Below are 27,383 nucleotides of genomic sequence, written 5' to 3'. Positions count from 1 at the left end.
GAAAAAAAACTCCGGACCGTGTGAACGCGGTCCTCCCGCACCAACCAGAATAACCTTCTAAGAGCTTGCTTGCACCTGTATACTGTAGCTATTGTTCTTTTAGCTTAAGTTTGAATACTGACCAACCCCTTGACAGCTGATACTCTTTCAGTTTGCATGTTAGTCTTTATTTCTGGTACCTGCAGTCCACCTGAAACGAAAAGGTTAATATAATCACAGTATCTTTATTTTAAAAGATATGATGAACAGAGCAATTGCATGAGAGCAGAGTGTTGTGAGGCACTCTGGACAGGGGCGGATTGGGGACCAAAAGTGGCCCTGGAAAATTTCTGGAAGTGGCCTCATGTGAATGGCACCAAATCAACAATGGGCGGAGCCAGAATAACAGTAGGCGGGATTACTATATCCGTATACCTAGAGACACCTGCCGAACTTGAGGATGAAAGCTGCACGTGGCTCCACCCAGTCATGGGTGTAGTACCGCCCACACAATTAGGCCAGGGACACCGCAGAAGACAGGGCTGAATACTTCATATACATATACTTTAATTATATGTTATACTTATGTATATGAAGTATTCAGCCCATGTATATAAGTATAATACTTTATATACATGGGCTGAATACTTCATATACATATACAGATGTGCCATCAGACATGTGATAATACCTTTTTGTAGTGAAATGGGGAGATGCTGAAGCACAAGATCGCTCTGCACACAGTGATGTGTCAGTGCGGTGTGCTGAGTGCCCGGTGATTATAGATTTATCCAGCATGCCCATTAGAAAACACCCTCAAATTAGTCCTTCCTTTTTGCTGCAATTTAGAACTGTGGCACAGCCCTGTTGTGTCTGGGACATGGGCAGATCCAGTGGCGTAACTACCAAAGGTGCAGGGGGTGCAGCTGCTATGGGGCCTGAGCTGTTCTGTTCCTAGGGTCCTCAGCTCCCCATGCACCCAGTTACAGAAAAGGGCAAGCACCGCAGCTGCCATCAGCCACAACACAGCAGCGCAACAACCCTCCCCAGGGATGCCGTAAATGTCAGCCTCCTGCCTCTCCCCATCACATTACACAGTGCGTAGTGACTCACATTCACATTACACAGTGTATAGTGACTAATATTCGCACATAGTGACCCATATTCACATTACACAGCACGTAGTGACCCATATTCACATTACACAGCACATAGTGACTAATATTCGCACGTAGTGACCCATAGTCACATTATACAGCGCATAGTGACCAATATTTACATTACACAGCGCACAGTGACTAATATTCACACATAGTGACCCATAGTCACATTACACAAGGGTTCGGCGGGCGGTGTTCTGCTTGCTAAGCATAGGGTTACCATCTTTGTGTTGAGAGATTCCCGGACAGTGGTCCGCCCCTTGACCCACCCACTGACCAGCCCCCAGCACCGCCCCCCTGACTCACCTTATCTTTTTTTTTTAACCTTTGCTTCAATTCCATTCTTTGAATTTTGCACACCGTGATGCACATTACATGTTACACAACACATCATGACACCCATTACACATTACACCTCACACCATCACGCCCATTACACGTTATGCCTCACACCGTGATGCTCATTACACATTATACCTCACACTATGACGCCCATTAAACATTACACCTCACACCGCGACACCCAGTACACGTTATGCCTCACACCGTGACGCCCATTACACATTATGCCTCACACCGTGACACCCATTACACATTACGCCTCACACCGTGAAGCCCATTACACATTACACCGGGACACCCATTACACTGTGACACCCATTACACGTTATGCCTCACACCGTGACACCCATTACACATTACGCCTCACACCGTGAAGCCCATTACACATTACACCGGGACACCCATTACACTGTGACGCCCATTACACGTTATGCCTCACACCGTGACACCCATTACACCTCACACCAGGACACCCATTACACATTATACCACACACCATAATGGCTATTACATGTTATGCCATATAATACCTACATGTTAATTTTAATTACTGGGGGTTTCATGCTCAATTCTGGGACTGCCATACATTATATGGGGCATGGGGGCTAGCGGAGGCAGTGGCATACTTGGACTGGCTGGAGATTGGAGAGAGGCAGGGTATGCCAGCAGCTGCAAGCCAGCAGCAAACCAATTAGTGAGCATTGTGACTCTGTGATGATGACTGTCAGCGGCGCGCCAGCCTCGTAAAATGGTGTCAGGTGCTGTCCCAGTCCCGGACTGCTCCTAGCAGCTGCTACCCACAGGCTGATCATGGGCGGCAGGATATGTCACACACAGCCACGCTGCCTGCGGATCGCCGCCATCAACATGAACACTCAGCAGCTGCACCGAGCAAGCTTGAGCTGTCTGTGGCCCGCGTGTAACGGTCAGCAACGCAGCTGGGAGACACTCCGTGGCCCACATCGGACTCGGTGGATGGTGCTGGCGTCCCGCGGCCTGCTGGACTGTGAGTGCCCCAGGGATGTGCAGTCAGGGGAGGCAGGGGAGGCAGTGCCTCCCCTGTCATAAATGGTTAAAATAATTAAAAAATACAAAGAAAATACTTATGACACATATTCTGTGTTATAAGTATTTGCTTTATATTATTTTAATCATTTTTACTACATTATTTTTTTTTTTATTGTTTTCGGAGGCATCGAGAGCTATGCCTCCGGCTCTCAATGTAAAAGCTCCAGAAAGAGGGGGCGGGTAGGGGGCAGGGCCGAGCACCAGGCTGTAAAAGTCTATTAAAAAAGATATAAAAGCGGCACATATAGCACTGCCTCAGTGACAGGGACGTGCTTTTTGACCTATATGAAAGGACACCCCTGTCACTGAGGCAAATGTGACTGGGCATCAGATGATCCAGCAGCATCCAGCCACCAATAAACAATCTCCAGCCACTTACCCACTCCCCTTCGTCTTCCCCAGGAGGCCGGCTGAGTTTCCCCGCCACCCGACTATACTCAGGAGCCGGCAATTACAACAGGTACGCGGCCCCAGCAACCCCAGCTCTCAGGACACTGGCGAGCACCCGGCACTGGCAAACCCTCTCACAGGATAGCGCCTGACACTCGGCACCCCCGGAGGGTGCCCAGTGCAATCCCCTGCACCCTTTTCTTATTTTTTTTTCTTTACTGTGGCTGCGCCGCAGTTCAAGCCACCCCACCACCCCACCACTGGGCACAAGACATATCGCCAGTTATGCAGGGAAGAACGAGACCCAGCGCAAGCTAGAGGAATCCTGCGCTGCTGGAGGGGAAGAAATATGTCCGGCACAAGGAAGAGATTGAAAGCCTGCGTTGCTGGTGGGGGACAGGGGGACACAGCGCCGGGGCAGGGAGACTCTGTGCAGTGTCCGCAAGAGGAAGTCTGCTCTGCACTGCGGGGGAAAAGGAGACCTGGCGCCGGGTGCCGAGACACGAAGATCCGGCATCTGGAGGAGGAAGCAGCAGCCCTGCACTGTGCGTAGGAGTGGGAGGATTCAGCGCTGTGAAAAAAACCCAGCACTGGCAGGGGAGAGGGAGTCCCGGCGCTGTGCTGAGGAACCATGCACTGCTAGCCCAGAGAAGAGGAAGCGCTGCTAGTGAGGTGATGTATACTTTCAAACTTTCAACAATGCTTTGTAACCACTGCCTGACCTCCATCATCCCCCTCTAATCCTCTATAACCCCCCTCTGGTCCTCTGTCATCCCTTTTGCTCTCTACACCCATCCACCACCCCCCCCCTCCCCCTTCTGGTGTTCTATATCACCACCACTGCAGGTGGGGCAGATGTAACTTGTGCAGAGAGAATTAGATTTGGGTGAGTTATTTTGTTTCTGTGCAGGGTAAATACTGACTGCTCTATTTCTACACTGCAATATAGATCTCACTTTGAAGTAAAACCCAACCCAAATCTAATTCTCTGAATTAGATTTGGGTGGGGTGTGTAGTGTGTATGCACTTTGTGGCTCGCCCGATAGCTCGAAGTTGTTGATGTTCATTGTTGATATCGTAAATAATATTGGGGCAGATGCACTAAACTTCAAAAGTGATAAAATGGAGAGGGATAAACAGCCAGCCAATCAGCTCCTACCTGTCATGTCACAGACTGTGGACCTTATTCTGGTCCGTTCGCAGATTGCCTGCATTTGCACGGGGTCCAGTGTTTGCGCTGTGCACATTTCTGCACATGTGCTTACACTGGGTGCGTGCACCCATGGCGGACAGCAGGTGGGGGGTGGAGAGGGGCGGCAGACGGCTCCATTAGCATATTAGAAAGCCCAGCGTTTCATGGGCGTCCCCATGAGAACGCTTGGCATTCTCTTGCTAATGAGGCCACCAGATGTCAGCTGCCCGCCCACTTCCCCCCAAGCATACACGCATAGAGCAACCTTACATATGCGTGCACCTTCCACATATTTCGATGGTCGGCGACCATCCAAAGATGTGGGTGGATCCCCCTGGCCTGTGAATGGATATTACTGTGTAACATCCATTTGCATGCTCTGCGTGCGAATCGCACTTGCAAATGGATTGCAACAGCCAACCATTCGCAAGGCGGGTTTGGTGGACTCACAAGGCTGTAAATTTGCAGCCTTGCGAATCATCCAGAATAACCCACAGTGTTTGAAAAATGTCAGGCAGGAGCTGATTGGCTGGTGGTTTATCACTCTCCATGTTATCACTTAGTGCATCTGGCTTACAGTCTAGTGTATATGGGGCTTTCGAATCATGGGTCCATATGCAGCTGCCCAGTGTGCCCAAACATTTAGATGGCCCTATGCATTGGTACATCAAAGCACCCCAACATCCCAATACATCCTTCTGAATCCGAGCTAACAAATTAGGATAACATCTCTCATTTTAGGAATAAAGCAAATGTATTATTTATTATTGTATAGGCAATATACAGGAGTGTAGATGTCAATATACAATTTTTCTTGTACTTTAAGTTAAAAAAAAACATTTTGAAGTACAATTTATTACAAGTGATTCTACAGACAGCAAAATATAAATGGTTCGCACAACATGTAACATTTCCCTTATCTTATCAGTACTAGTATAAATCTGAACGGATGTAAGCAGCACTGGTAAATGTGTTAGCAATACAGTAACCTGACAGACGTGAAATAAAAGTTATGTGCAAATGTCTTTCCATTTTGACATATTTGTTACGTCTCAGCAGTATTTAAATCATTATGTCTGATCTGACGACTGACATTAACCATGTCTGTCACAGAACCATTGTCAAAATCATCAAATTCAAATATTTTCTGTTTGACAGACTGTTGCAGAACATCACAGCTACAAGACTGTACAGGGCCTGATTCATATGTCACGCAATAAAGCTTGCGTACATTAGGAGTAATAATCGGCATAGTACACTTGTCACCCTGAGAAAAGAAAATAACACAAAAATTCCCCACACATGGTGGGGCTGCCAGCACAGCACAGTGGGCACTGGCCTAGGCAGGGCCAGGGCAGCCATCGGGGGGGACTGCGAGGACTTTAGTCCTGGGCCCAGACAGAATGGGGTCCCTGGACTGGAGTCTATCAAGTATAACTTGTCATAAACAGAGTTCACATTTCCCATGAAGCAATGTAGAGTTTGAGTAGTTCCGCCAATGTATTTATTGTGTCTGCCCAGGGCCGGCGCCACCACTAGGCAAATCTAGGCATTTGCCTAGGGCGCCGGCCACTGGAGGGCGGCATTTTGTGCCGCCCGGGTACCTGTCCTGCGGCGCTGTGTATTTAAATCTGGCGGCGGAGGCAGCGGGGGTCCCTGCAGTCCATTAGAAATCACGAGCGCTATCCCCCGGGCTATGGGGAAGCGCTTCTAGTGTGAAAACTCTGGCAGCACGGCGCACGCTGATCTCAGACAATCAGCGTGCTGCCAGTGTTTTCACACTAGAAGCGCTTCCGCATAGCCCGGCGGATAGCGCTCGTGATTTATAATGGACTGCACTGCAGGGACCCCCGCTGCCTCCGCCGCCAGATTGAAATACACAACGCCGCAGGACAGGTACCCCCCCCCCGGCACCGGGGCGCCCCCACCCCGACTCGCCTGGGCGCTCTGGTGCCTTGCACCGGCCCTGTGTCTGCCGACACCACTTCTCTAAGAAGAGAGCTCCATAATTGAATTGCCCAAACTATGAAAAAACGTTTTCTTCTAAGGGTACGAGATCTTCTTTCCTCTAGTCTAAACGCATGTCCTAGACTCTTTTAAAAAGGGTGCCTGACAGTTTGTTATAATGTTAAACTTATTTTTTCCAGCGTAAGCAATCCCAGTGTGGCTAGTCTGTCTTCATAGCTTAAAGATTCCAACCATTTTATTAGCTTGGTCGCTCTTCTCTGGACTTTTTCCAGTTCTATAATGTCCTTTTTGTTCTGCGGAGCACAGAATTGTACTCCAAATTCTAGATGCTGTCTAACCAATGCCTGTATAGTGACATAATTACATTCACGTCCATAGCTTCCATGACCCTATTTATACAGACTAGTATCCTGTTGGCCTTATTGGCTGCTACATGACATTGAGCATTACACCCAAGATTGCTGTCAATTTGGATTCCTAGGTCTTTTCAATTCTGATTTACCCAATGTCACCCGGCTTAGATTATAAGCAGCACACTGGGGGCCGATGTTTTCACACTGCGCATGCGCATATTTGCATATGGAAATGTGCAGGGCTGGTGTGCGGGCGCCTTCGGTGACTTGCATAGTCGCCAGTGGCGTAACTATAGAGGGTGCAGGGGGTGCCATTCCTATGGGGCCCGGCCACTTGGGGGGCCCAACGCACTGCAGGCATTCCCCTGCACCCAGATTTGTTTTTTAAATAATGCCCTGCACTGAGTAGAGGCTGCGTTAGACCCGGTGCTGCATTCCACAGAAACCCGCAGCGACGGAGAGCAAGACCATGACCAGACGCAGTGGAGAGGGTGCAAGAGACCCAGCGCTGCCTCCCCCGTAACACAGACCTGCTGCACTAGGAACGGAGACCCTTCACCATTGAGCGGGAGTAGGAGACCCAGCATTGGGAAGCTGGAGCAGGCAAGGCAGCAGTAGACCCAGCGCTGACTGCCCTATTGACAGAGTCCTACAGCGCTGGCGAGTAGGAGCGTTGGACTCAGTGCCGCGGAACAGGAGACCCGGCCCGAAAAGAGTGTGCTGGAGACCGCATTGACAGAGAGACCTCCTGCAGTGCTGGTGAGTGGGAGGAGGAGCAGGAGACTCTGCACTGATGTGCCAGTGAGACTGCACTGCAGTGCTGGGGCACAGGAGCTTTAAAGGCCTGTTAACTTACAACTCTTTCCAATCCATGCTCCCCCCTCCTCCCTGACCTCCCCCCCAGCCTAGTTCCCCTATTTAACCAAAGATACCCCATCCCAGTGCCCCATCTAACCAAACATCCCCCCAGCCCAGTGCCCCCATCTAACCAACCATCCCTGTCCCCAGCCCAGTGGCACACACCAACATGTCTGGTTCTGCGGTTGCCTTGTGCTCTGTCATAACCCTCCCCATTTACAATTGTGATCCCCTCCTTCATTTTGGCGGAGTGCTGGGGGGGGCCCTTTCAAAAATTTTGCTTTGGGTCCAGACAGATCTAGTTACGCCTCTGATAGTAGCCGTGGCTCTCGCAGAATGGGGCGGGATAGAGGCAGGTAGGGTACATTCACATGGGGACCCCCCAGCGCTTCCTGAGCGTACCCACGAAAACACTGGTTGCACCCAAGAAAATGCTGGATGTACTCTTGCGAATGCAGGTGAACAGCCGTGTGCCAGGGGTGGGCGGCTGACGTCACAGGATGTCAGTTTCCGTCCCTCTTCTCGTACTGGATGACGCAGGTCTAAGTCAGCCCAGACTGACTTAGATTTGTGAGCAAGGGAAAAATCATTTGTTGGTCAGCAACCATGGAAGGATGTTGCCCCAGTACATTGCCCTGCGCATGGATGTTTATGCAAAACACCTGACAGGCAACGTTAGAAGGCTCACTAAGCAGCGAATTTTCTCTGCTTAGCGAGCCAACCAGAATCACCCCCGTAATTTCCCCACTATTGATGTTAAAATAGTGAGGTCTATATTTTGCAGGGTCGTCTTTTTCCTTTTTGGAATATTGGTACTATTTCCTCTATTCTCCTGACCTTTGGCACCATACCTGATGAAAATGATTGATCAAAAATAAAAGTTTTGATTTGGTTACTCCTCTCCCTCAATTCCATTAAAACCGTAGGATGAATCCCATCTGGACCTGGTGATTTGTTTGTTTGCGGTAGGCCGTGGGGGGGGCTGCCTAGCACAGGTCAAGGCATGCCGTATCCCACCCCTCAATGCGCCCTATCTACCAGATGCCCCTGGCTGCACAGATTAGGTGCAAAACCAGTCACAGACATGCCAATTTTTCGGGTCGCATCAGCAACGTGTGACATCATGCAGCCGCCCCCAACACACACACACAAAAATGGTTTAAACGTGGCTGCTTTGTCCAGACACTATCCTGAAAATGCTACGTCTCTGCCCCAATGATGGTCGGTCGCACTCCGCAATGCAACTGCAGTACATGGCCTAGTGCACACACAGACACTGGAGTGGGCTACTGAATTAGCCCCATTGCTCTAAATTGAATTATAATTGCATTTAGTCTGGTGATCCCACAGCTTAACCCTTTGAACGCCAAGTGAATTTGTCAAAATTGTTGTAAAAAATGCCAAGCAAACATTTTTATTCATCATGATGACCTGTAAAGTTTAACATATATATATAGGACAATTTGGGACAAAAAATAACTGTGTGCGCTCCAACCAATTAAGACCATTCAGTGAGTGTAGTAACCACGCCCTCTGACGAAGTCTTATGACGAAACGCGTCAGGGCGTGGCGAACTACGCTCTCCTTTGCTGTCTCGTCCTCCGGTGATTCCATCCAGGCTGACCCCTCCAGGTAGCGGCATCGCAATCAAGCCCTCAGTGAGTTGGACCAGCTACATCCCGGTGTGATTGTGAGCAGCTTTGCCTCTTGGCTTGTATATACATAACGTGTGGTATCCAGCCCACAGCTGTAGTTCACTTGGTACGAGTCCCATATATTTGTACCGTGGACATTTTCTCTTTTTTTAACAATAAAGTGTTTGGGTATTGTACCATGAAGCGCATCTCTTCTATTCTTGCCTATATATATAGGACATATAATATTTTATTACACAACATTTTTTATTCGAATTTATATAACAAATGAGCGATGCTGGCATTTTCAGCGGATATTTTGCGTGTCTCTTACAGAGACGTTGGCGCTAAAAGGGTTAACATAACTACTATTACAATCTCTTAACACAACCTATTTTTATACAAGAAAGTTTTGCTTTTGTTATGTTGATTTGTTCTAAAACTTGTTTCTGACTGGCTGCTTACTGTCACATGGTAAAATGATAAACTTTCAATTCTGGCTACAAGAGCAGTATTCCTGATACCATAGCACTATTTGCAGAGGAAAGGGATGCCCACAATTTACACTCCTTGAGCTGATATAAAGCCCTGCATTGCTGGTAATGGCTGACCTACAGAACATAACACATGAGCTATAATTACATTGTGAAACCTGTTGGTTTACAATACATAGTTTGCAACCTAAAATGTATATTTATTGTTGCATGGCTCTAGTTTGTGTTTGGAGATCAGCCAGGACCAACAAACAGGTTGAGGCGAGCAATGTTCCAGAGTACTTGGCACCCCAGGACAGTTAAACTTTACACATAAAGTATCACTTACTAAAAGTAGATCTATGAAATTGTATTTATGAAACTTGGAATCTGCAATATGGAATAGGCTACTTAAGATTATATTTAGCATATTCAATTTATTTTATCTATAAGGTGAGAATTGTATAAAGATTTCAGGTTAATGATTTACTATAATAGTTTAAAGATTTTAGTTTAAAGATTTTAGAATTGGTACATATATGGTACATGAATAAAAATGGATCTGGATTTAATGACCCACCCAAGGGCGGAGCTATAGTAAATGCAGGGTACAGTTGCTACGGGAACTGGGCTGCCTCCAGGAGCCGGCACTTATACTGCGCCCAGTCTCACTGTCTGTGGCTTCTTAGTCTAAAACATCCTCACTGATGTCCCAGCAACATTGCTTGATAAATGAGGGCCTTATTCTAGTTCACTCTTTCTGACAAAATCCTTCTTAGATGGACAAAACCATGTGCACTGCAGGGGGGCAGATGTAAAATGTGCAGAGAGAATTAGATTTGGGTGAGTTATTTTGTTTCTGTGCAGGGAAAATACTGCTTTATTTTTACACTGCAATATAGATCTCACTTTGAAGTAAAACCCCACCCAAATCTAATTCTCTCTGCACAAGTAACATCTGCCTCCTTGCAGTGCACATGGTTTTGTCCATCTAAGAAGGATTTTGTCAGAAAGAGTGAACTAGAATAAGGCCCTGAGAGACAAAGCCAATGGCAGGGAGGTGGTGGTCACATACAGTGACCACACTACTTGACTACAAGTTTTACTACTCAGCCATGTCTGCAGGATATCCGTAGGTTGGCTTAATAGCGAATCATAGCTTTTTATATACCACTTTATATCATAATCAATTCAGATTATAACTTTTTTAAATATATATTTTTTTATGTATAATGTACTACAGCACATGCTAATCACCAGCGGTAAATTTAATTTACATATGGCTGCAGGACTGTAGCCCCCGGAGTAAACTCCAGCAACTCGGTCAGTACCAGTTAAGCCAGATGCACTCTGTGAGACTACAATGTGACTGGCAGTGACTTCCTATTGTAAGTCCTACCTGCCATTCACCTGCAGTACAGGAAGTCCCATTGGGAGGTGTTCCTTCCTTCAAAGACTGCCAGTCCAGGCTTTGAATAGCAGAAAGCTGGCTTCCTATTGAAAGCCACTCCCTGCCTTTCCCTGCAGCCCAATATGGCTTTTATGGAAAGCAGTCGTGCAGTCCATAGAAGCCAACATAAATATAGATTGCACCCCTACTAAACTAGGAGCCGCAACTGCTAATCACCATTCACTTAGTTATGTATGCTAATTAGGCAGGCATATTGTGCAAACAGTTCATATACAATCATAACGATTAAGCTGCAAATTATTTGAACATATGCAAACTATTGTGGAGCTTAGTCATTAGAGTCTGTACAGTTCTTAAGCAAGTCTACAAGGTCACGATTGCACTTGCACAACCCCAATTGATAGCATAACGGATGTCAAGGGCCCACTGGCATCTGATGTCCGTCTGATCAAATATATTAACCAAAATCAGAACACCTCCACACAACCATTGGTTGCTATGGGCAGCATCCCATCTGCAATAGAACTCCCATCTTAGTAAATTTACCCCAAAGAGAGAAAACAGAGTGACAAATGAAGATACAGCACTATATACTGTAGAAATAGCTACTGAAACAATACTTATCCTGCACCTGTTGCTATACTCCATTAAACTCATCCCAAACATCTTGCCAACAGCACCTCGCATGGAGGTGGTGAGGTTAAGTACTGCAAATTCACATGAATTAGCTTTGTCTCTCTCTATGGAGCCATAATCCCAGGTATAATACCACCATCATCCTGTCCACTTCACTAGGAAGCAGATGGGATGTGGGAGAATTGCCCAGTCTTCCATGGGTGCCGGGCACTGCCCATAGGCAGGTATGCTCCAAGCTTAAGTAGAAATGTAAAATGCTGGTAATGATAATTAGTTTATTTTTATGTTATGCTTAAAATAGAGGAGCCATTCATGTTTGTGATGCAGAGGATTACAGCAATATATTTTCAAATATATGTAGATAGATAGATAGATAGATAGATTGGTAGGTAGGTAGATAGATAGATAGTTTCTGTTGTTGAATTTACTGGATGGTTTGGCATGCCAATAGAAAATTATGGTAATCAGCCTGGGAGCTGAGCTCTTACTGAAAAGAAGGAACACAACAGGATATAGAATATTATCTTAAACCTGGTGAGTTCAGATCTGTCGGGCCTGTGACTCATAATGCCGAAAGATTCACAAGAATAATTTTCATGGGAAGGTCCTGGTGACATAATACCTCTTCCCACAGACTGGAGGAGCTCCGAGATCAGAAAACAAATTCACTTGGCTGACAAAGTATTTTTGCAACTAACAACAAATGTATAATCTGAGCACTGGAAATGATCACAGTATTACTGTAACTGGTTTTACATGCAGTATAGCCGACATTGTCATATCAAGAATCTAGACTAGCATGTTTATGTTTCTCAGGATTTTACATGAAATGTTTTGTTAGGCAGGGCATGTCACATTTTATTGTGTTCAGAAGTGGCCCATGGCAACCAATCAGCTGCTCTGTATAATTTTATATTATGCAAATTATACTGTAAATATCATTTCGCCACCATTGAATGCAGCAGCTAAGTGAAATGATGCTAAAACCACAGAAAGCATCATAAAGACACCCATTAACGACCTGGCATTCAACAATCCACGCCCGATTCCGACAAAACAGATCGGAATTGTTTTAAAGTTGGATCTGTTTTGTTGGAAACTGCCTTCAATGCTGTTGGAAAGGCAAAGTTGAATAGACGAGGGCCCCTATTTCCTCTGGCGGAAATAGCGGCTGGGATTGAATTACCCCCTTAATATGTTGATAGGATGAAATGACGAAAGACTGACCCTGGTGGCCTGGCTGTCTCTAAACCTTCTTCTGGCAGCTGCAGAGGCTTCAGTATCTTCAGGATACTACATAGTTACATAGTTCAGGTTGAAAGAACATTTACATCTAGTTCAGGTTGAAAGAACATTTACGTCCATCAAGTTCAAACTTTTTCAGGACCTGTTAGAGGGTGTTGTCTAGATGTTAAATCCCAGTTTGAATACTTTGATTCCACTTTGGACTAAATTATGTTTGTTGGTTGAACCCCTGGATGTTTTTATCCAATAAATGTTTGTTCAACCTTCATTAAAATGTATTTATTGTGTCTGTCGACACCAATTCTTCTGCCCTGACTGTAAAAAAGTCTTTCTTTTAGAGGGTATGCAATCTTCTCTCCTCCAGCCTGAATGCATGCCCATGTGTCCTAGTCTCTGACCCCAAAGTAAATAGGGTTTATGACAGTTTGTTATATTGTCCCCTGATATATTTTGTGGCAGAGACAGTATCTCTCCACTGTATCGGAAAAATAAAAAACAAAGGGGCAGATGTATCATAGCAGCGCTTATCGTGCCGCTATGATACTTCCTGCTTCGCCTCAATAGCGAGGCGAAGCAGGAAGGGACATCGACAAGATGTATTAACATCTTGTCTGCCGAAGCGGGGGAGCGTTAACTCCCCCCTTCGGCGATGTCCCTTTCTGGAGATAGCGCATCAGTTAATACTGATGCGCTATCTCCTGTCCCCCGGCCGGCCGCACTGGGCATGCGCGGGATCTCGCTGTTCACGCGAGATCCCCAGCGCAGCCCAGACCTAACAGCAGGGACAGCGCTGTCCCTGCTGTTTAGATAGGGCTTCGCCAGCCTGATGCTGGCGAAGCCAAGACAGGCTTCGTGCGGAACGGTCAGCGATGCTGACCGTTCATACATTCGGCCTGCTATCATTTTGATAGCAGCGCCGATATGGACAGGGGCGCATAGCGCCCCTGTCCATTACCGCATCTCACCTGCTTCATACATGGGGGAGAAGCGGTATCAGTGCACATAACGTGCGCTAATACCCCTTCTCCCCCATATCGACGGATCATACATCTGCCCCAAAGGCCCTTATTCTGGTTATAGGATATAAGGAGTAGTATTCAAGAATGAGCGCTTCCCTTGTATATATGTAGGGATCTTTGTGGATGGAAAGGAGGGGGGGATGGGGTGGGGAATGTGGGATAGAAAGGAGATGGAGGAGAGGTATATTACATTTTTAAGTAGCGGTGTGTGTTATGCGTTTTCATATGGAAAAGAAAAGACATAAGGAATCAGTGTGTATATCTGTAGAAACTTTTTGTCTGGAATTTAGCGTGTTAGGTGAATATGAGCGCAACTAACTCACTTAAAAAGATGTATTGAAAAGCATATAAAGGTTTCTTTATCAGAATAGCATGGGGTGCATACCCGTACTCACAGAGTGGGTTTTCATAATATGCTTATAAAGGTATCTTTCTCAGACATCCATGTATAACGGTGAAAAAACAGAATTTATTTAAATACAAATTGAAAAACTTTTTTAAACCAAACTTAAAAACTTAAATACAAACTTATTCGCAGCCTACATTTGCAGCCTTGCAAGTCCCCAGGCGCCACCCGTAGGTCCGCCGGCCCCCCCCACCCCCCCACATAGCACACCAGGTTAGCCCGCACGGCTGCGTATGGTTGTTTAACATAAACATCCATTTGCAGGCTATAGGGAAACACCCACTTCATTCATTGGTCACTTAGACTTGCGTGCACACTCAACATCTTGGGCTTTTTCCAGTTCTATAATGTCCTTTTTGTACTGTGGTGAACAGAATTGTACTCCAAATTCTAGATGATGTCTAACCAGTGCCTTGTACAGTGGCAGAATTATTTTGGTGTCCTTAGCTTCCATGCCCCTTTTTATACAGGAAAGTACTGTATCTTGTTGGACTACATAACACTGAGCACTGCACCCCAGTTTGTTGTTAATTTGGACTCCTAGGGCCTTTTCCAAATCTGATTAACCCAATTCTACTCCATTTAAATTGTAAGTAGCATGCTGGTTATGTCTCTCAAGATGCATAGCCTTACATTAATAAACATTGGACTTCATTTTCCATTTTTCCTCACACTCATCTAAATATTTTTTAAATCCCTCTGGAGACATCCATGTCTTTTCTAATCAACCTGCACAATTTTGTGTCATCTGCAAAAGATCGATACGTTGCTAAGTATTCCCTCCTCTATATCATTAATTAATATATTAAATAGAATCAGCCCTAGCACTGATCCATGAGGTAGGCCACTTCGGACAGGTTTCCAACCTGAAAATTCACCGTTTACCACTAATATCTGTTGCAGCCAATTTCTTGCCCAGCTACACATTTTTACCACTAGACTTAAATCCTCCATTTTTTTGATCAAGCTCTTATGTGGCACAGTGTCAAAGGCTTTTGCAAAGTCCAGGTAGACCACATCTACAGCATACCCCATATCTAATGCTGGGTACACACCAGGACGACTAGGGCCCGATCCCCTCAATCTAGATCCAATTCCGACCAATTGGATGTAGATTGTGTGGTGATTGGTTGGGCCCTTTTCTGTCCTGGTGTGGACCGATACCGATCCGATGCGCGGTCCCGCGGGTCGGTCGGTCGTTATTGAGATCCTACTTGCTGCAGGTAGGATCTGAATGACGACCATACAGCCGGGTGCGGGTCGCCATCGGATCGGACCCGCTCACGGTGCACATCGTGAGCGGGTCGTGCCCCCCCGCGTCACCGTGAGCGGGTCGGACGAGACACTGACGACCCGCTCACGATGTGCATCGTGAGCGGGTCGTCGTGGTGTGTACCCTGCATAAGTTCTTGCTGACTTCCTCGTAAAACTTATTTTAAGTTAGTTTGGCATGAAAGATATTTTACAAACCCATGCTGGTTTCTACCGATTATACTTTGTCCCTCTATATCATTCACGGTTCCATCCCTTAAAATACAATTCTAAAATTCACAGGGTCATCTCTTTTTCCGTTTTTGAATATTGGTAGTATTTTTGCTATTCTCCAGTCCTTTGGCATTTTACTAGATGAAAATGATTTATCAAAAATGTACTACAGAGGATTTACTAACTCCTCCCTGAGTTCCCATCTGGCCCTGGTTATTTATGTGTTTTGACTTGCAAAGTCTCTTGTGGATCTACTGTATACAGAAAGAGCGGAACTTGTGTAATATCAGGGTGCCCGATGTAATGTAAATCGTATACGATATCGAATCCGGCCGATTTTTGGTCGATTCGACCTGCGATTCGATTTGCGGATGATTTTTGGCCATTTCCTGACGATTTGCATGCTATTCCATCCTTGCACACCCCCAGGTACTATGTGACAGAAATCTTGGGGCCCCATACACTGATATTTCTGGGGGCCCTCACCCCCTCAAGCACTAGTAGTTGTATGGAGCAGGGAGGAATGGTGGGCATATTGGTGGCAAGGAGTCCCATATAATTGCTGCCCCCAGTGCAGATAGTCTCACTTCTGAATTGACAACTAATACACATTATGCCACAAATCGTGATGCCTATTACATATTATACCACACACCTTAATGCCCATTAGACAATTGATGTTACGCACCATGGCAACCGCCGCACGATGATGATGCTAACCAGGGTTGCATCACCTTTCAAGTGGCGTGAGTTAAGGTGCTTGGTGTTACACGCGTTTCCATAGTAACCGACAGGGTAGGATGATGTCATCAGCGGGCGCATCCACTCTGTACGGATGATGCGGGGGCGGTGTTCTCACTGGTGCTGGTATGATAAAGGTATGTGATTTTCACCCGTGTATTATCCTTATGACGATGTGGTAAAATACATCGAAAACATTTGAACTTCAACTGCATGATTTCCTTCTTTCTTATCCATGTGCGGCCTTGGTGGAGTGTATGTGTATATATATATATATATATATATATATATATATATATATATATATATACACACACACACATGTGTGACCAAATTCAGATATTTACTGCCAGTTTGAAGCCATACGTCCTTAGAGACCAATTCAAGTGCAGTATGTCAAACCATTGACAAGAGACTGCTATCCAGACCTGAGCTAACACTAGACACGGCCCCGAGAAGCAGCAGTAGAGACCCAAAGTGCACCCCACATATAAAGATTTCTCACCTTAGATTCTGATGTTTATAATGAGCACCCACTATGGTCTGGGGACATCCGGGACACGCAGCTCTTGGCTGCCGCGCAAACAGCCTGTGGACGGTCCGCAGGGACACGCAGCTTCCGGCCGCTGCTTGGATACACTGACAGCACCGGCTCATGTCAGTGTGTGTAAGCGCCGGCGGCCGGAAGCTGCGTGTCCCGGCGGACCGTCCACAGGCTGTTTGCGTGGCAGCCAAGAGCTGCGTGTCCTGGCGAATGTCCCCAGGCAGCCCCCATGTACTGCAGGCTCAATTGTCTCAGCGGCACCACGGCCACGCTAACAGTCAGAGGATGAGTGGCCCGGCGGCCAAGCGGGGGCTGAACTTGGGGCCCCTCTGATACTCGGGGCCCGTCACAGCTGTACCCTTTGACCCCCCCTGTCGCCGGGCCTGTGTGATGGTATGCGATGCAATGGGATTTTCAGGAAATTGCCCCTGATTGTGCAATTAAATATCGCATAGCATTGCATGCCAGCAAGTGGCATGCGATACGATTCACAATGTTAAATGCACCCCCATTGTCAACGACACCCCCACCATCAACGCCAACCCGAAGCGTGGCGAGCGCAGCGAGCCCGCGAGGGGTGGTGGTACGCGTCCTCCGACCTTTTCATACCCCCACTATCCACGTGGGCGTGGAGTTGATTTTAGATATTGTGGTGAGCGCAGCGAGCCACCGAGCCCGAAGCGGGGCTCGCTGCGCTTGCTATGCTTCGAGCTCGGTGGCTCGCTGCGCTCGCCACACTATCTAAAATCACCTCCACGCCGACGTGGATAGTGGACTCGTACCGCCGCCCCTCGCGGCGGAAATACACTGATAATACACAAGTACCGAAAAAGAGCCACCCTCTGTGTTGCCACCAGCTAGCCATGTCGCTATAGCTGGCAGGAGCTGGCGGACGGCGGGACTGGGATGCGCGAGCATCTCACACGCTCGAGCGTCCCATTGCCGAGAATGGGGTGCACAATCATCTCATACATGCGCTCCCCATTCTGTCGTACAGCGTGGGACAGCAGATGGTGGACAACGCGATGGGAGCCACTCTGATGAGAGTGGCTCCAACTGTATTTGGGTTTAGTGAGCTTCTCCCAAATGTGGTGCTTGTAGCTTCCACGTCCTGCTCCTCCCTAGTAAAGACGCATGAAGAAAAATGATTTACCAGTTCAGTTTTGTCTTTATTCTCAGTAATGCTATTTTCCTTATCGTTGGTAAAGGGGCCTGTTTTTTTTATTGATATTTTCCTATTTATGTATTGAAAAATACTTTTTTGAATTTGTTTTGCTTTGACTGGCTATTAGCTTTTCATTTTACCTTTTAGCTGCTTTAATTTCCCTTTTATAAAATTATATATAATTCTTTGTACTTAGTGAATGCCTCCTGCTCCCCGCTTGCCTTGTATATTTTAAACACTCTCCTCTTAATGTTTATTGGCAATGTTAATTGGTTTAGTGGCAAACGCAGCGAGCCACCGAGCCCGAAGCGTGGCGAGCGCAACGATCCCCACGAGGGTAGGCAGAGTACTTCACATGTGTTCCGCGTCCCCTCATCATGCTTCGGGCTCAGTGGCTCGCTGTGCTCGTCACACTTTTTAAAATCAACTCCACGCCGACGTGAATAGTGGGGGTATGAAAAGGTCGGGAGGCTCGCTGCGCTTGCCACACTTTGGGCTTCAGTGGATAGTGGGGGTTTGAAAATGCCTCCTTTATTGTGCATAGGACGCACTTGCACCCACATACCTCCTTTATGCATGAGGCGCACGTGCTAATAATTACTGAGACGCAGGAGCTTCTGAGACGCACCTGCATTAACTGCATGATCCCCTCTCCGCCGGCGCTGTGTGAGGGAATGGGATGAGGTGCTCACTAGGATTGGCATGGACGCCAGGGACAGAGCCTTGGATGCTGCCATGGAGTCACTACACTAACTACGATAGGCAGCCATTGGGCTGCCTACACCTGTGTATGTATGCTAATTGGGCGCCCGGCTAATACACAAGTACCTTATATTGTAGTGGTCCCTCAAGGCCAAACTTTCACACTCACCCATCTTACCTGCCAGGCTTTTTGCATTGGCCAATAAGCATTTCAATGTATTGCCACCCTTTTCCCTTAGCAAGGTGTTTTTGTTTCCCATCCCCCAATCTCCACCCTCCATTCTCTTACTACCCAGTTCCTCACTGCTCTGTCCTCAGCCCATAGTTGTTATCTATATTCCCCCCCCCCCCATGTCTAGTTTAAAGACTCCTCCAACCTTATAACCATCCTACCCTGCTCATTGAGAGGGAAGCTTGCAGACTAAAGTGAAGCTTGATTACTTAAGTGACTTGTGAGTTGGAAACTGAAGCAGGTGAGTTATCTTGCATTCTGTCTGTCTTGTATTCTTTATCTGTCTTTCTATATAGAGACTGTAATTTTGAGGGAGAAATCTGAGTGTGATTTTGGTTGTGCCTGTATCTGTATAGTGTATTGTTACTAGGTGTGAACAGATACTAGGAGGAGGAGCTAAATCTAGGTGTCAAGGAAGATTAGGGGGAGGAGCTGAGTGTAACAAGGGCCTGACATACTATATAAGGAGGGGCAGAGCTCATTTGGGAGCTTGCTCATTGAGAGGGAAGCTTGCAGACTAAAGTGAAGCTTGATTACTTAAGTGACTTGTGAGTTGGAAACTGAAGCAGGTGAGTTATCTTGCATTCTGTCTTGTATTCTTTATCTGTCTTTCTATATAGAGACTGTAATTTTGAGGGAGAAATCTGAGTGTGATTTTGGTTGTGCCTGTATCTGTATAGTGTATTGTTACTAGGTGTGAACAGATACTAGGAGGAGGAGCTAAATCTAGGTGTCAAGGAAGATTAGGGGGAGGAGCTGAGTGTAACAAGGGCCTGACATACTATATAAGGAGGGGCAGAGCTCATTTGGGAGCTTGCTCATTGAGAGGGAAGCTTGCAGACTAAAGTGAAGCTTGATTACTTAAGTGACTTGTGAGTTGGAAACTGAAGCAGGTGAGTTAGAATACTGAAAAGGTGAGTTTGAACACAGTCTAAATTTTTATATTCTATTTTATTGTGATATATTCATCTTCTTTCTATCCTACTTTAACCTGTTGCTCAATTTTGACATTTAATTCATTTTATCTATATTTTTTCCAACATTGTATTTCATTGTACTCATTCACTATTATTTTCTCTTATCTTTGCCACACATTTATTGCACTCTGTTTCCCTCTTCACGCCTGCTCACATTTGCCTCACTTCTGACCTTCTCTGTTCCCTTCATCCTCTCACTTGTTGTTTCATACTTAATTGGATTACCCAATCAACCTGATTTTACCCACTTGTCTCCTCTCTGACAGTAGTTCCTTTCCTGTTACCTTCTCTCTCACTCTGTTTTCTACCACATCCTCGCAAATCTACTACAGACGCTGCCTGTCCTCCCAAATCCCTCTGTCTGCTTTCATTAACCTACCCTCTCACCTTCGGTTCCTCATGGCTGTTAATCTCTCAACTTCACTTTCTCCAATTGCTCCTCCCCCCTCCCATCCCATACCTATCCTGACCACTCGCCCCCGCACCCCCACCCTCCCAACGACCCCCCCTCGCTTCTGCAATCCCAAAAACCTTATCCACATAAATACACAACCCACCCCCCCTCTTTCCTGTGCACTATGGAATGCCAGATCCATCTGCAACAAACTCCCTGCCATCCATGACCTATTCATCTCTAGAGCATTCCACCTCCTTGCTATCACCGAGACCTGGCTCTTCACCTCTGATTCTGTCTCTCCAGCTGCTCTCTCCCATGGTGGCCTCTCTTTCTCTCACACTCCCAGACCTGACGGTCGCCAAGGTGGCGGTGTGGGTTTTCTCCTCTCAGCCTCATGCACCCACAGTGTCATTCACCCTGAACCCTCTCTCCTTTTCTCCTCCTTTGAGTCTCACTCTATCCGTCTATACTACCCCTACCACCTCCGTGTCGCTGCAATCTACCGCCCCCCCTGGCCCTATCTCCCAATTTCTTGACAACTTCGCCGCCTGGCTTCCACACTTCCTCTCTTCTGACCTGCCATCTGTCATTCTTGGTGACTTTAACATCCCCTTGGATAACCCCGCTGATCCTGGCAGCTCCAAACTCCTCTCTCTCTGCTCCTCACTTGGCCTATCTCAGTGGACTACCTCTTCCATCCACATCCAAGGACACTCCCTCGATCTTGTCTTCTCTCGCTCTTGTTCCCTTACTGACTACACTATCTCAGCTTTTCCTCTTTCTCACCATCACCTCATCTCCTTCTCCCTCACTGCTTCCCCCTCTCCCACCCCCCCTCCCAAGCGCATTGTCTCACGGCATAACGTCAACACACTTGATCTTGCTGCCTTCTCAAACACGCTGTGTCCTCTTCTCGCCCCAATCGCCCTCATGTCCTGCCCGAACCTCGCCGCCTCCCTCTATAATGACACCCTATCTTCGGCATTGGACTCTTCCTGCCCTCCCTCCTCTATCCCCCTTCGATGCTCCAACCCCCAACCGTGGCACTCGCCTATCACCCGATTCCTTAAAAAGTGCTCTCGCACTGCTGAGCGCTTCTGAAAGAAATCACGCTCCCTTGCGGATTATCTCCATTTCAAATTCATTCTTTCCTCCTTCAGCTCTGCCCTTGCTCTGGCCAAGGAATCCTACTTTAAGTCCCTCATCCTTTCGCAATCATCCAATCCCCGCAGGCTCTTCGCCACCTTCAACTCCTTGCTCCCCCCCCCCCCCCTCCTCCAGCTCTTCCGTCCTCCATCGTAGCCGCTGATTTTGCTACCTACTTTTCAACCAAAATCTCCTCTCTCAGGACTGCCATCACTGCTGCCATGACCTCACCCTCTCCCTCCTCCCCTCCTACATCTCCACTCCCCTCCTTCCAACCCCTGTCCTCATTTTACCCCACCACTGCTGCTGAAGTCCACTCTATCCTTCAATCCGCTTCTACCTTCACCTGCCCGCTCAATCCTATACTCTCCAATATTATCAGTCGTCTCAGTCCGTCAGTCTGCTCTCACCTGGCTCACCTCTTTAATCTTTCCCTATCCTCTGGGATCTTCCCTTCCTCCTTCAAACACGCTCTTGTCTCCCCAATTCTCAAAAAAACAAATCTGGACCCCAACTCTCCATCTCTTCTCTATCCTCATCCAGCTTGATCTGTCGGCTGCCTTTGACACTGTTGACCACCCTCTCCTGCTCAACACCCTCCGCTCCTTTGGCATCACTGGCACGGTCTTCTCCTGGTTCACCTCATACCTCTCTGATCGCTCCTTCTCCGTCTCCACTCCGAGCTCCTCCTCTCCTACTACCCCGCAGCCAGTCAGTGTTCCCCAAGGGTCAGTCCTTGGCCCTCTCCTCTTCTCCCTCTACACCACCTCTCTGGGCACCCTCATCAGCTCCTATGGTTTTCATTACCACCTTAATGCTGATGATACCCTAATCTATCTCTCCTCCCCCGACTTATCCCCATAACTCCTGTCCAAGGTCTCCGAATGCCTCATGGCCATCTCAGCCTGGATGACCCAATGCTTCCTGAAACTAAACATGGCTAAAACTGAACTTCTAATCTTCCATCCCCCGAACATCCCCTCTTCTCCCACTATCTCCATCAGCATTGGTGAAACCGAGATCACCTCCACGGACCAAACGCGCTGCCTCGGTGTCATCATTGACTCCTCCCTCTCTTTCACCCCCACATTCGTGCTCTATTACAGTCTTGCCGCTTTCACCTACGCAACATCTCACGCATCAGACCATTCCTCTCCACTGACGCGACCAAAATTCTCATTCCCTCTCTTGTCATCTCCCGCCTTGACTACTGCAACATCCTTCTTTCTGGGCTACCTCTCACCCGCCTCGCACCTCTCCAATCCATTCTTAACGCTGCTGCTAGGCTCATCTTCCTCTCCCGCCACTCTACCTCCGCCTCCCCCCTCTGTCTATCTCTTCACTGGCTCCCCATTCCTTTCCGAGTTCTCTTTAAACTCCTCACCACCACCTACAAGGCTCTCTCCTCCTCCACAGCTCCCTACCTCTCTTCACTGATCTCTATCCACACTCCCTCCCGTCCTCTTCGCTCCATCGCTGACCGCCGACTGACCTCTCACCTAATCACCTCCTCCCACTCCCGTGTCCAAGACTTCTCTCGCTCTGCCCCCTGCACTGGAACAACCTCCCGCCACCCATCAGGCTATCTGATTCCCTTACCTCCTTCAAGCGTTCCCTCAAAACCCACTTTTTTCGACTAGCCTATCCCTCCTCCTAACCTCTTTTGATCCTCCTATCCTGCCTCCGTTCCCCTCCGTTCCTACTTATCCTATTGTATTTCGTTCGTCCACCCACCTATTTTTAGTATGTTAACTCTTATAAGTAGGGTCCTCCTTCCTCACGTACTCACCCTACCTCATTACCTCACCTGTGCTCCTGTCCTGTTCTTCCCTTCCTCTACTTCATCTTCAGTCTCCTCAAAAATTTCCATACCTACTTCTGAACTGATGCTGTTTTAGTTCTACCAGCTATACCCCTATTTATACTGTATTTTTCAACACACCCTGTACGTTACCTTGTAATTTGTTTTTTTTGTTTGCTATGTACGGCGCTGCGGACACTTTGCGGCGCCTTATAAATAAACGTACTACTACTACTACTACTACCCTCCAGCACGGACACCCCCTCTTCATGCAGGTGCAACAATCCGTCTCTTCTGTAAGATGGCCCTTGACTGAGAAATCCAACCAGTGCTCTAAGAACCCAAACCCTTCTTGCCTACACCATTCACTTAGCCACACATTTATTTTCCTAAGGTTCCCCAGTCTCCCTGGTCTAGTGAGAAAATTACCTTGGATGTACTTTAATCTGCAGCATATGAATGAGAATTTAAGCAAACATTTTCATTCATCAGAATGACCTGTAATGTTTATCTTTAGATAGGAAATTTAATCTTTTTTACACAACATTTTTTATTTGAATTTACATAACAAATGTGAGTGACACTGGCATTTTTAGCAGATGTTTTGCACTGACAAACCTCCCAATCCCATTCATGTATATGCAGTCAGTAACATTTTATGCTTTTTGCTCTTTGATAAATAAAATTTTTCATGCACAGAGACTGTTTTATTTATAGTACTACATTATTGCCCTTATTCTGATTGAGTCGGACCGCTGCGTGTGCGGTCGGACAGCCGATGTTTGAACGTCTCGCACGTCCAAACATGGTGTGAGTTCTGTGCAGAAAATGATCGGTCGGAACCATCCGAGCAGGGGGTGGAGAGGCGTGTGAAGGGATGTTTGGACTCATTACCATATACGTACGCCCTGCGTTTCATGGGCGTTCCCATGAAACCGATGGGTGTACGTATGGTAATGCGGCCGTGACGCACGTGTGGGGGGCAGACAGCTGACATAGCCGGATGTCAGCTGCCCGCCCATATCCCTGCTTTCATACGGAAAAATGTCAGAGGGGTCTGGAGCACTCGGTGCTGCCTGACTGTCCATTATTCGATAGTTGGTAAACATCGGGGAATGCGGGAGGTCACCAGAGATGGAGGAGGTGTTCACATGTAACATCCGCTCGCGGTCCGTTCGCTCGGCGTCTTACCGCATTCGGACAGTGTGAGCGATCCGTACGGTAGGCGGGGTTAAGAACACTCAGTTCCTGTCCGAAATACGCATCCGTCCGATTCGACTAGAATAAGGGCATATGTACGAAGCAGATACCGATATTTATTACTAACACTATCAAGCCACTGTATACCTGGTATAAGTACTACTGTCTTCTCCTGTCTATACCTGGTGCACATGCCACTTTTGAAGAGCTGGGTGCATCTGGAGCTCTGAAGGCTCAGTAGAAGGACTCTATTTGCCAGCTGGATTTTATTCCTGTGTATTTGGCCAAAATAGGTCCACCTTTACATCAGCCCTTTGTGTAAAATGGAGATGCAGTTATAATACTGGCGGGCTGATGTCGGAATACTGACATCAGGATCCTGACTGCTGTCACAACACAGACACTTCAAAATAGATGTTAACAGAATCCCGACAGTTGAAATACCGCACATAAGTATGCCAGGGCGGGTTATGGTCAGGATGGGGAAGGGAGGATAAGTTTAGGCACTAGGGAAGACTAAGGTATAGGCTGCGGCAGGGGGTGGGGCTGCATTAGGGTTAACTCCTGCGGTGATTCTCCATATTGGGATGTCGGGGTCGGTCTTTGGACCACTGTGGTGATATCTTATCTATCCCGTAAATTGTTACCATATCTATATTTCATATTGTTGTGCATCAAAACCTAATTATAAAGCTAAAAAGTAAATTAATTAAATGTTGTTTTGTTTATGTTGCATTACATTACATGTGTTCACCCACACGTGGGCTCTGGTTGATAACCAGAACAGGGCAGAAGTTGAATGTTGCCGATAATGAGCTAGGTGTTTCTCATGTTGCACCTACATACCAAAATTTTGAGGTGCACGTTAAGTTTATCAACTTATCGAAAGGAGATAACATTTCAAGATGCCCTCTCAAGTTGTTTTCGTTCTCCTACAATAAGCTTCACTTTTCCCTTTGGACTACAAGGTCACATTTAACACTGTGGTGGACAGATTCACTTTGAAACATATGAAAGGCCTCAACTGAAGCTCTTGCAGGAATAGCTGAGATGGTGAGATGTGTGAAACACCAGGAAAATGACCAGTGTCCCATAATAAGTGGAGTGTCTACATTACTGACTGAGGATACTATTTTATCTATGACTAATATCTCACCAATCCACCTGCCAATCTATCTTTGTATTTAGCTACGTCCCAACACTCTCACACAATAGTCTTAGCTGTCTCATTACTGTTTAAGTCATTTATCTTTCCTCTTTCCTCTCACCCGACTTCTACCTCTTATGTTCTCTTCCTTACCAGTGCCCCGTGACACAATGCTTGTGCTGTCACCTCTCTGACCTCAAAGGATCTGCACTGTTGTGATTTTAATTTAATGTGTAAATCACTGGCTGAAGATTCCAAATAGGTTTTAAGAGGGAAAAGAGTTGAAAGTCGATTTGTGTAGAAAGGAACCAGTTAAAGGGATTGTGGATAATTCGTTTGCAGCAGCAGTGAATGTGTGATGGATCCTTCACCTAAAGCTGCTAGATTTGGGGATTAGAGGGGAAATAAGGCTGCCTGAAAAGAGCCACTAATGTATAAAACAAAGAGAATCCCATAGAACGATGCCTGCCTCCAACCCATAATCTTCAACAGATTTCCGAGCAAGACTGCTCATTCTGTGCGCTGCTATAGAAATCTGATTTAACTCTTTTTTTTTTACTTCCACAAGTACCCACCCAAATTATGTCACCATTCCTCTGCTCATCCCACCCAGTGATAGCACATACATTACCCCTTTAGCATGTACGCTGACAGTGGTCTCAGGATACAGTTGGAAAAAGTTCTCCTTAAACCTTGAATTAGAATATATGAATACTAAAATATATATTTCATTTACTTAATTAAAAGTAGAGATAAGCAGTTCAGATTTACTCAGTTGTACTTGGATTTACCTCAGATCTCTTATTGGCGATCAGCTCTCATGTGCTTTGGTCAGCCAATAAGATCTGAATACATACAAACTTGCACTATTTTGGTGAAAAGAACCAAGTGAATCCAAACCGCATAGTATATTTCTCACAACAATGAATTGTATGTTTTGGATAGCATTCTATAAATTAAATTAAATAAAAATAATAATAATCTCAGTAGCAGAAACATCGACAGATTTACATACAATGGCCGCTGGGGGGACAGCATTTGAATTAGGCTCATGGTTTGCAAAAGCCAGTGGCATATCCATAATGGGTGCATTAGTGGGACCCTAAGTCCCAAGGGGCCCACACCATACACACTGCACCTATTTTAGAAATACTTACCCTCCAGAGTCCGATAAATCATGGCGGCCAATTTCCAGCAATCTGCACATGCACAGTGGAGACTCCCAGCGCCGCTCCTAGCAGAGAGGAGGGAACCCAGCCAATGAGGCTTTACATGGAACTCCTCCTCTCAAAGCACAACCTGCTATCACATTTGCACATTATCCACATTATTATTAGGTCATGTATTTATGGTTGTTGTCATGCAAGCAAAGCACATTTAGGAGCATAGCAGAAGGCAATAAGGTTAGAGTTGCTCAATCTCTTGGAGAAGTTATGTTTTCACAGTAAATTCCTGGATGGACCAGGGACGTAACTCAACATTACCTGTAGAATGGCCTAAAGCAGTGTACACAGTCACACCAGACAATACCCTGTACTCTATTGTGTCTAGAGACAAATATTAATATTTTGGGGTTATTCTGATCTGTGAATCCGTAGCTCAGATGATTATCGACCAACTGTGCATGTGTACTGATGGTAGCATACATGCATGATTCCTTCCTGTGATAAAATCCAGCATCTGTTTTATTCGCAAGCCTTTTGCAAGTTGAC

At 46.6% G+C, this 27,383-nt stretch overlaps 1 protein-coding gene across 2 annotated transcripts in view; it reads right to left on the bottom strand.

Moving 5' to 3' along the window:
- Window positions 1-27,383, bottom strand: part of WNT10B (Wnt family member 10B) — a 178,764-nt gene that overhangs the window by 127,478 nt on the left and 23,903 nt on the right. The window contains exon 2 of one of the 2 annotated variants that reach the window (XM_083169076.1): window positions 123-190. The exons of the other annotated variant lie outside the window; for it this stretch is intronic. The gene's annotated coding sequence lies outside the window, so the exon portion shown is untranslated. The remainder of the gene's footprint in view (window positions 1-122; window positions 191-27,383) is intronic. 2 annotated transcript variants of the gene reach the window in all.

This window comes from Crinia signifera, chromosome 2 (assembly GCF_055691185.1).
Source record: "Crinia signifera chromosome 2, ASM5569118v1, whole genome shotgun sequence".
Classification (NCBI taxonomy): domain Eukaryota; kingdom Metazoa; phylum Chordata; class Amphibia; order Anura; family Myobatrachidae; genus Crinia; species Crinia signifera.
Note: the sequence above shows the minus strand (reverse complement) of the source record. Positions and strands in the feature narration are given on the sequence as shown.